The sequence below is a fragment of the Anopheles merus genome, chromosome 3R, assembly GCF_017562075.2.
Source record: "Anopheles merus strain MAF chromosome 3R, AmerM5.1, whole genome shotgun sequence".
Taxonomy (NCBI): Eukaryota; Metazoa; Arthropoda; class Insecta; order Diptera; family Culicidae; genus Anopheles; species Anopheles merus.
The window spans coordinates 23486324-23495899 of NC_054084.1; the positions used below are offsets into that span (position 1 = coordinate 23486324).

Sequence of the window (9576 nt, forward strand, 5' to 3'; positions counted from 1 at the left end):
CCTCGTGTTAACATTCCCCACCCCGTGAACACATCTGCTTGCACGTACTTGTTGTTCACTAATTTACTTTTTATAGTTATTGTGCTTGTGGTTCTTTATGTTAACCGTTCTACGTGTTAATCTACATCTACGTTAATTAGTGCTAGCTTTACTGCCGGACGCTTTAATTCTTTCCCTGATGCTGTGCGTATTAATGCTTGCCTTATGGTACCGTATGTTCCCGGGAACGTTTTTTTTAACAATCGCGCGCATCCATTCTTTTCTCGGTCCTTCCGTGACAAAAACTAAGCCTCCAGGCTTTAGCGGCTTGCACGGCTCAAGTCACTTTGTACGGCGGTTTAGTGTTGGGACGTATTCTTTCAGCCATCTATCCCACATTGCTTCGGACAACACGATTGCTCGTTTGTAGCTGCTCTTAAGGGCGTTTGCAAGGTCTGGGATCACTCGCAGTTTTTCTTTTCTTCCTGTTGAGCTGCCTATAATGAAATGGTTCGATGTTAGCGCTTCGTTATCCGCTTCGTAGACTCGCGGACGTTTGGGGCATATAGGTCAGAGGTCGGGATTTAATCAAATTTTCCACGTCCGTCAGCGCGGTGATCAATATTTCATCGTTCAACCTCCTTCTATCATCCAACGCGTTCAATCCCTCTTTCACACTACGAACTATCCGTTCCCATACCACCCCCACCCATGTGTGGTGCTGATGGAGGATTGAAGCTCCATTTAGTGTGTGTGTCTGTGAAGGTGGCCGCGCAGGTGAGATTAACTTCCTTTAGTTGTCGTTTTAGCTCGTTGCTCGCGCCTTGGAAATTGGTTCCGTTATCGGAAAAAATCTCTGTCGGTGGTCCTCTACGACAAACGAATCTTCTGATGGCCATTATACATGATTCAGTCGATAGGCTATATGCGACTTCGAGGTGGACCACCCCCGTTACTAGACAGGTGAAGACAGCCACATATCGCTTTTCGTTGCGGCGCAAGTTAGTAATGTCTATTGGTCCCAGATAATCGACTCCTACATTTGTGAACGGACGCAGGAAGGGGGTAAAGTCTTGGCGCAGGTAGTTGTACCTTTCGTGGGTTTTGTGGTTTACATTTCTTTACCTTGCAGCGTTGGCAGCTTTTCATCTCTCTATCAACGGCTGCTCTCAAAAAAGGAATATAGAAACGTTGTCTAACCTCATTCACTACGGTTTCCCGATTAGCATGCCCATATTTTTCGTGATAGTGACCCAGGAGTAATGACGTTATGGCATGTTGCTGGGGCAGAATGATTGGGAATCGTGCATCATAGGGGATATGGTTAGCATTTGCGGTTCGTCCATTGACTCTCAATATTCCCATCTCATCCGTAAATGGGTCGATGTTGTATAGGGGGCTCGCTTTATCTATGCCCGATTATGCTTCATCATTTGTTTGTTGCGATAGGAATTTTAGCTCTTTGTGGTAGCATTCTGTTTGAGCGAGTTTATGTAATAGTATTTCGGCACGTTGAAGTTCCTCTAATTCTATCGGAGTAGTCGCTGTTCGCTCTACTCTTAGAATAACCTTGGCTTGGTTTTCAGTAGCCTTTAGTGCCTTAGTAGTTTCGCCTTTTAGTTTTAGCTTACAGTTCTCTACGAATCTGTGGACAATTACAATTGTTAGTAATAATATTTTCCACTAGGAAATGCGGGTAGGATCGATAAGAGACATGGCTGGAGGCGTAATGGAATGGGTTAGCATAGGTACCGTTCTTTCTTCCATCGTTGGTTCTACGGTCTTTTGCTCCGGCCAGAGTTCTTCTGGATGGTAGAGAAACGATGGACCATTTAACCACCTGCCCTTTTAGTTAATTTCTGTATCCTTGTTCCATCTTGTGAGACAGTCTGCAGGATTTTCTTTTGTAGGGACATATCTCCAATTAGGACTGTCGGTAAGTGTTCTAATTTCTCCGACTCGATGTGCTATGAATGGCTTAAATTCCCGAGGAGGTGATCGGAGCCATGAAAGTACGACTTGGGAATCTGTGTGTATGTACTTTTCTCTCACATTATAATCGTGATTGTCACACGCCGCTTTCATCAATCTCGCTCCCAGCAAGGCTGCCTGCAACTCAAGTCTTGGTACTGATAAGTGTTTCAAGGGTGCCACCTTGCTTCGCGACATTACTAATGCGCAGCGGATTTTACCTCCATCATTTACTCGGAAATACGCCACGCAACCATAGGCTTGTTCGCTCGCGTCGGTAAATACGTGTAACTGCATAGGTTCTTGGGATATCGAGCTAGCGCCTTTGAAATACCATCGTGGTATTTTCAGTTCAAATATGTTGGGAAGTGTAGCGGCCCATTTTGTCCATTTGGCGAATTCATCGTCGCTCATCTGTTCATCCCAATCGATGTGTGCTCGCCAAAGATCTTGCATAAGCAAGCGGCCATGAATTAACATAGGAGCTAGTATTCCCAAGGGGTCAAAGATGCCCATAATCACCCTTAATGCTATTCTCTTTGTTGGTCCTTCCCCCTTATTCACGTAGGGGATTAAGTCTTTGTGCCAAGCTGAAGAAAATTGGAAAACATCTTCTGTCGGGTCCCAGAACCATACCAGCTTTATAGCAGCAGCTGCAATCGGATATTCGTTCGCATATTCGTGTGCGTTACGATTGAAACGGTTAGAACTATTTGTTATAAATAAAATGCTAAATTTTATGCTCCCCAACACCAGAACTTTTATTTCAATTAACTACACTTCCGATCTAGCCAAGCACCGACACCAGAATCTCCTTCATCTTTTACCGCCATCGCCCGTTTGCTCCTTCGATCGTCAACCTTGTCCTCTCTCCATTCTCACGATGATCTTTCTCTCACATCCTCTCCTATTTCACGGTTCGTGTTCATTAGCCGCCTGTATGGATACGGCCGCCGTTATCAGCTGTCATCGACGGTCTATATCGTAGCGGCCAAGGTCGCTACATGTCATTACATTTTTTTTTAACGAAGCTTTAGCAAGAAAATTCCGACGTGGATTGTTTTTTTCATGCATATCGATATTGTTATCGCCGAACTTTGCCCTTTTTTATCGCATCCGGCAAACCTTCCTCGTGCTTTCAATAGACGTGTGATGGTGCTGGTGTACCTCGCTAAATAAGTATATCTATTTAATTTGATAATGCTTCGGTTTCGTGTAATTGCTTTCTCTCTTATTTGATAGGGTATTTTTCTGACCGCTCGTTATAAATTCAATGCTGCTAACCGTGAGTCGAACACTTGCTGGGGGAGCTATTTGCATATTAGTTCGATGCCTCATCATTCAATTGCGCCGCTCAATCTACAGCTCAACCTCACCAGCTCAACCTCTATCATAAAATTCATCTTCATCGGTGCCGTCATGTGTGAAGACGAAAAGCAACTCGTAACATTGTTGGTGTTACATTTGGCGTTGTGCCGACCTCCCTGAACCCGTGTTTCTATTGTTCCACTCGCTGCTGTTCCATGTGTGTATAGTGTAACGTATACAATTTTGCTGATGTGTGCGTGTGTGTATGGGCTTTTGCTTGGGGTTATAATTTTTTGTTTCAGCATTTCCTCTACATGCTCTTCCATGATATTATTTAATAATGCAGGGAATCTGTACTGCCTTTTATAAATGGGGACGTTAGAGCTTGTTTCAATTTCATGCGTTGCCGCTTGGGTATATGTAAGTTTATCTCCCGGCAAGTAAAATATATCCTTATACTCAATGAGAATTTTTTTCATATCCGTTGCCATTGAACTATCCAAATGATCGATATTGATTTGTTTTATTAATTCCCCAAATCGTTCTAGGCCCACCAATGGAGTGCTTTTGCTTGTTTCTATTAAATCACAATCTGTAAGTTGCTTCTCAATATTTGGGAGAAGTTCAAAATTATCTTGTGGTATAGTATTATTATTTTCGATAACAGTATTTGTATTGTGTTCCCATTTTTTTCTGTTTCCTCTGTATTTTCACCTGATGGTTTCTTTAAATTTATTGTTCGAAAGTTTTCCCCAACATTAACAGTATATTTTATTAAAAATTCTGCCCCAAGTATTCCAGGAACACCAAGTGTTCTTATAACATAAAATTTTGTTCGATACAACGATTTTCCAACGTATAAATTTATAAAAATTGAACCCACAGTGTCGGATAATGTTCCGTTAAAACTTGAAAACGTTACTTTATCCTGATAATCTATTGTAGAACACCCAAGCTCTTTTGCTAATTCCCAACTCAATGCATTCGAACATGCTCCCGAATCAATTAGATAATTAATCTTTTTTTTCTTTTCACTCTCTGATAAAATTTGAACCATCAGTTTACCTTCCGTAGTGAATGCTATATCTAGTGATTCATAATTGTGTATGTATTCACTATTTGTTATCGGATCCCTTTCGATTGTTTGTGCTTCTTCTGCCCTAAGGCAGAACAAATCAGTTTTAACGATGGGAACACTAGAATTTTTATTTAGACCGACTAGTGTTCCGTGTTGTAGTTTTTTTTGATTTGTACTGTTAGGTGATTGGGGTTGATTATATGTATTTCTAAAATGGTTGTATTGAGAAGGCCCTTGTGGATGATTGTTTTGTGTTGGAGTATATTGTGAATAATTGTTTTGTGTTGGAATATGTTGTGCACCATAGCTTCTATACGGTGTTGGAAATCTTTTTGGCCGTGAAAAATTGTTGGTGTTGTTAGTAATGTTAGGATTGTATGTAGTGCTGTTATGTTGTGGTAGCCCAAAATGATTCGGGTCTGACAATTGAGTGTTGTTAATATAATTATCGCAGCGTGTTCTACTATTATTCCGAAAATCTACATACTGCTGGTTTCTAGTAATACCGCGATTTTGGACATGTGGGCTGGATGAGCTTCCGTTATCAACACTATTGTGGATTGAATTGGTGAAAAGAGCATTGTTTATGGTGTCGTTTGTTTCGGAAATCATTGTACGATTTAATCGTTCTTCTATTTTTCGGATGTGTTCTATTTGAACTATCTCTTCCTGGAGATATTCTAACAGTTCATTAAAATGTAAATGTTTGTTTGTTCTCGCGAGTGTTTGCAATTCTGGCTTCCTTAAACCGGCCAAAAAGTGAATTTTTAAATTTTTCATCGCGTATGAATCTTCCGTGTTATTTATGTCATTGTTGATGATTTGCTCTTTTAGTGTTAACACCCTTTCTTTGTATTCGGAGAAAGGTTCATTGACCCCTTGATGAAGCGTCTCAACTTGTTGAAAAATGGCTTCGATGTCAAATTTTTCTCCAAATTGTTTAATCAATTTCATCTTCACCTTTTCCCACGTATCGTCCAAAATACGATTAAAAAAACCTGCTGCTTTTCCTTTTAACTTAAACATAACTGTACGAATCAAATCCTCTTCAGCCTCTCCCTCCGGAATCTGATTTGCAAAATATTCGATCTGATACAAAAAACCATCCAGATCTCTTGCATCTCCGTAAAATTCAGGAATGCAAAGCATTGCCTGTTTAATGGGAAACTCGTAAGCCATGCTATTATGCGATCCGTTTATTGCTCTATCAAGTTCCGCGCTTTGATTAAGAAGCTCTGCTTTAAGTATTTGAAGGCGTTCTTTGAAGCTATAATTTTTAGTTAAACACGCTTCACTAATTGTTGTTGAATTTAAATGATTTGCAGTCTGGGTGATACGAATATTTGTTATATTTTCGGTGTTAATTTGAACAGTTCTGTTCCTAAGAGCCAGAACTTTGTTGTTCATTACCTTATATGTTATATGTACGAAAAAATATGTGACTATGATTAATAAAAAAAATCACTAAATAAAGGTTTTTTGTTTTTTTTTTTTGTACACTATAACTTATTCAAAATATTTTAATAACTATGCACTTTACTATTAGGCCACTAACTATATGTATATTAAAATTAATTCACTAGCTATAATTACCACTATGACGCTGCGTTTTCCCTGCACCACTTATCACTAAAATATTTACCGTTACCAAATTACCCGGGTTAAGAACACCAGCCAGAAATGACTTTATATGCGCTAAATTTTGCTCTTTACCGCTGTCACCAGATGAAACGGTTAGAACTATTTGTTATAAATAAAATGCTAAATTTTATGCTCCCCAACACCAGAACTTTTATTTCAATTAACTACACTTCCGATCTAGCCAAGCACCGACACCAGAATCTCCTTCATCTTTTACCGCCATCGCCCGTTTGCTCCTTCGATCGTCAACCTTGTCCTCTCTCCATTCTCACGATGATCTTTCTCTCACATCCTCTCCTATTTCACGGTTCGTGTTCATTAGCCGCCTGTATGGATACGGCCGCCGTTATCAGCTGTCATCGACGGTCTATATCGTAGCGGCCAAGGTCGCTACAGATGCATTATGTATTGGGCTGAGCAGGGGGGGCAAGTAGCTCCAAAAGTGGCAACATCCATGAGGTATGTTTTTGGATCTTGGTCCTTTTCAAATCGGAACAAAAACCTCTGGCTGTGTGTGTCTTCTTTTTTAATGCGAATTTGGTTAAACATCATCTCTATGTCTCCTCCAAACGCAATTCGTCTTTGTCTGAATGTGCATAAAACTCGAGGAAGCATTACTAGCAAGTCAGGACCTTTTAGAAGTTGTGAGTTCAAGGACGTCCCACCTACCTTTGCTGCAGCATCCCAAACTAGCCGTTTTTTGTCGGTTTCTTTGGATGCGACACGATGTTAAGAGGAAGGTACCATACTCTGTTTGGATCAGCTGAACGGAGCTCTTCGGGTGACGCTATATGGGCAAATCCGTTCTCCACATAGTCCCTTATCTGCTTATGTACCTCAATTTTAAGTTCAGGGTCTTTTTCTAACTTATTTTCCAGAGCAAACAGTCGTTTCTAGGCCATCGGTCTGCTGTCTGGGAAGCAAATACTATCATTTTTCCAAAGTAGACCGGTTATAATCCTACCGCCTATCTTAAATGAGGTTAAAATAGTTTTTGCTCTCTCTATTTCTTTAGGCTCCGGAATCGGGCCAGTAAACGTTCCTATATCGTCTAGCAAAAATTGTTGTCGTAGCAATTCGTTTAGTTCGCGGTCAACTTCTACCTTTGCTGTACCCTCCATTGTTGATTGTTGTGGAATCATCAATTCCTCTTGTAGATCCGTGTTAGCTCCCTCATCGCGATGGGGTTCGTGGGAGCTCTCCGGTAGGATCTCTTGTAGAAGATCGTCTTGCGTACCCTCTTCGCGGATGTCTCCGCGGGAACTCTCTTCTAGTTGCCGGTGGATTTGATGCTTTCCCAGCATCGTCCTTCCTGTCTTCGGGTTGTTTGTCCCGTAGATGGCCCAGCCCAGGGCGCTCCTCAGAGGTCGGATCAGTTCCACATCATTAATTACGATCAGCAAGGATGGTTTCGCGTGCTCCAGTGATGACGTTGGAAGGTGCTGCAAGTGTAGGAAAGATCTTATCAGTGCGTCGTAATTCACGTTATTGGACGGTAGACTTAGCTGTTTCACGGTGTGGACGGCCGCTATAGAATAGCGCCGCCCTTCCCCCTTCGCTGATATCTGGAAGCTCACTCATCGCGATTTCTTCCCTCCTCCTCGGAGGAGGGGGGGGGGGTTCATACGCGGTCGTGTAGCGGGAAGTTTTTCCACCAAGTCTGCTAGTAGCTCAGGGTTGTTGAAGTGACTTCGCATATTGCTGAGCGTCTGGTGATCACACAAGTTTACTACTTCTAGTCCGTACGTGATTAGACTATTCAACTGTTCGGGTTTCGGTGGATCTAACCTCCGCACACTATCCGTAAGCTGCCTTATCAGTTGAGCCGGCTTTCCAAAAAGCTTCTCCAATCGCTTGATGATAAGAGATTAGTGATGAGAATAGTTCCGAAAATTAAGGAACGGAACGAACGTGCCAATCTTGAGAAAAAGAACGGAACGCGGAACGCAGGTTCAAGATGACCTGCCATGGTTACGCTTTTTTCAGTTGCTCTCTTTATATATGGTTAGCTTGAAAGTATTTATTGAATATTGTGTATTATATTTTTTGTGCAGTAATCACACAGTTTCAACTAAAACAAAGCTAAATAATAGTTTACTGAATGTGTAAAATTATTATTCTACTAAATTAAAACGCTTAACTTAAGTAGCCCGCTATACAGTTCCTTTTTATTTTAAAGGTTAAGGCATTTTGTTGTTTTTGTTTTTACTAAAATTAAGCATTATTCCCTTTTCCCTATACTTCTAAATAAAAAAATAAATCAGAAATTTGTTGCAACGCATATGAAATTTTGATGCAAAATCAAAAAGCTTACAAGTTTAATCGGCTTTTTAAATTTTGTATGGATTAAATTACACTACACTGATTTAATTAATATTTCTGAACAGAAGCAGATAGCATCGAATAACATTGGTTTATATAAAATAAATAGACTGTTGGTTCTGAAGGGTTGACATTATACTGTACGGTGAACTACCGGTGCGAAAGTGTCTGGTAGTGCACTTTAATGGTCCATAAGAATAGCGCTGTTTCACGGGGCGATAAACGGCGTTAAAGAAATTATTGCGGAAGGCACCCTAAATATTTAGTTGCACAAAGAAGATCTCAGGAAAAAATTAAGAGTTCATTGGAGATGCATGCGCAACGAAGCAGCTAAGCACCCAACACATAGCAATTCATTGACTACCACAATCCAGCCCAAATAACGCACCTATACTGATAACATCCATATGGCAGAAGAGAAACATTTCATTCATTGCGCTCACCGCTAGTGCAGGAATGTCTCTTTAAATTTTGGTGATTAACTTCCCACCAATCACAAATCTCTATCCTTTTCTGGCTTCATGGCTCAGGTGTTGTACCGTTATCTCTTTGACTGAGAGAGTATGGCTTGCGCTGTTATCACTCACATAGACAGAATGTGTGTGTGTGTGTCCATACTAGAAAGAAGCAAAAGAGAAGAGAACGCCGTTCTTTACCGGAACGAAAAGAACGCTGAGAGAAACAGTTTCAGATTTTATCTGCTTCCTTTGTACGTACCAAATCGGCCCATCGTACGAAAGAGAGCAGATGATCGTGCGTTCCAGACTGGATCGAAAAGAACGCTGAGAGAAACAGGTTTAAATTGAACCGGCAAACCGGCTCATCAATACAAAGAGAGTAGAATGTCGTGCGTGCTAGGCCGGATCGCAATAAGCACTGAGAGCAACCGGCCCAGCACAGATCGCCGAGAACGCTGAGAGCAGCCGGTCGGATCGATAAGATCGGATCGATAAGATCGTTGATAACAGTCGGTTCAGGTCTGATCGCAAAGAACGGTAGGAGCAACAGGTTCAGTTTGAACCTGCTTGAGTAAAACATAAGGATCGCGGTCCTGATGCTTGCATGCTGGAACGGATCGCACCTGGCAGGTTCGGAACGCAACGCGCATCACTAGCACCGAGTGCATGTATGGCTGCGTACTGCGCACAGCATTAGACCGCGGTTGCACCGTGCAACCAGACATCTCGCCAAATGGCGTCGCGCCGTGAAGCGTGAAGCCAAATTCGAGGGCATTCGATGATAGTTTATAACAGGTCCATACAAAACCAAACTGTTTC

General features: G+C 41.5%; 1 protein-coding gene across 3 annotated transcripts in view; it reads left to right on the top strand.

Annotated features, from left to right (window-relative positions):
* The window catches only part of LOC121595435, a 107676-nt gene that overhangs the window by 16065 nt on the left and 82035 nt on the right, over positions 1-9576 (top strand). The window lies entirely within an intron of this gene.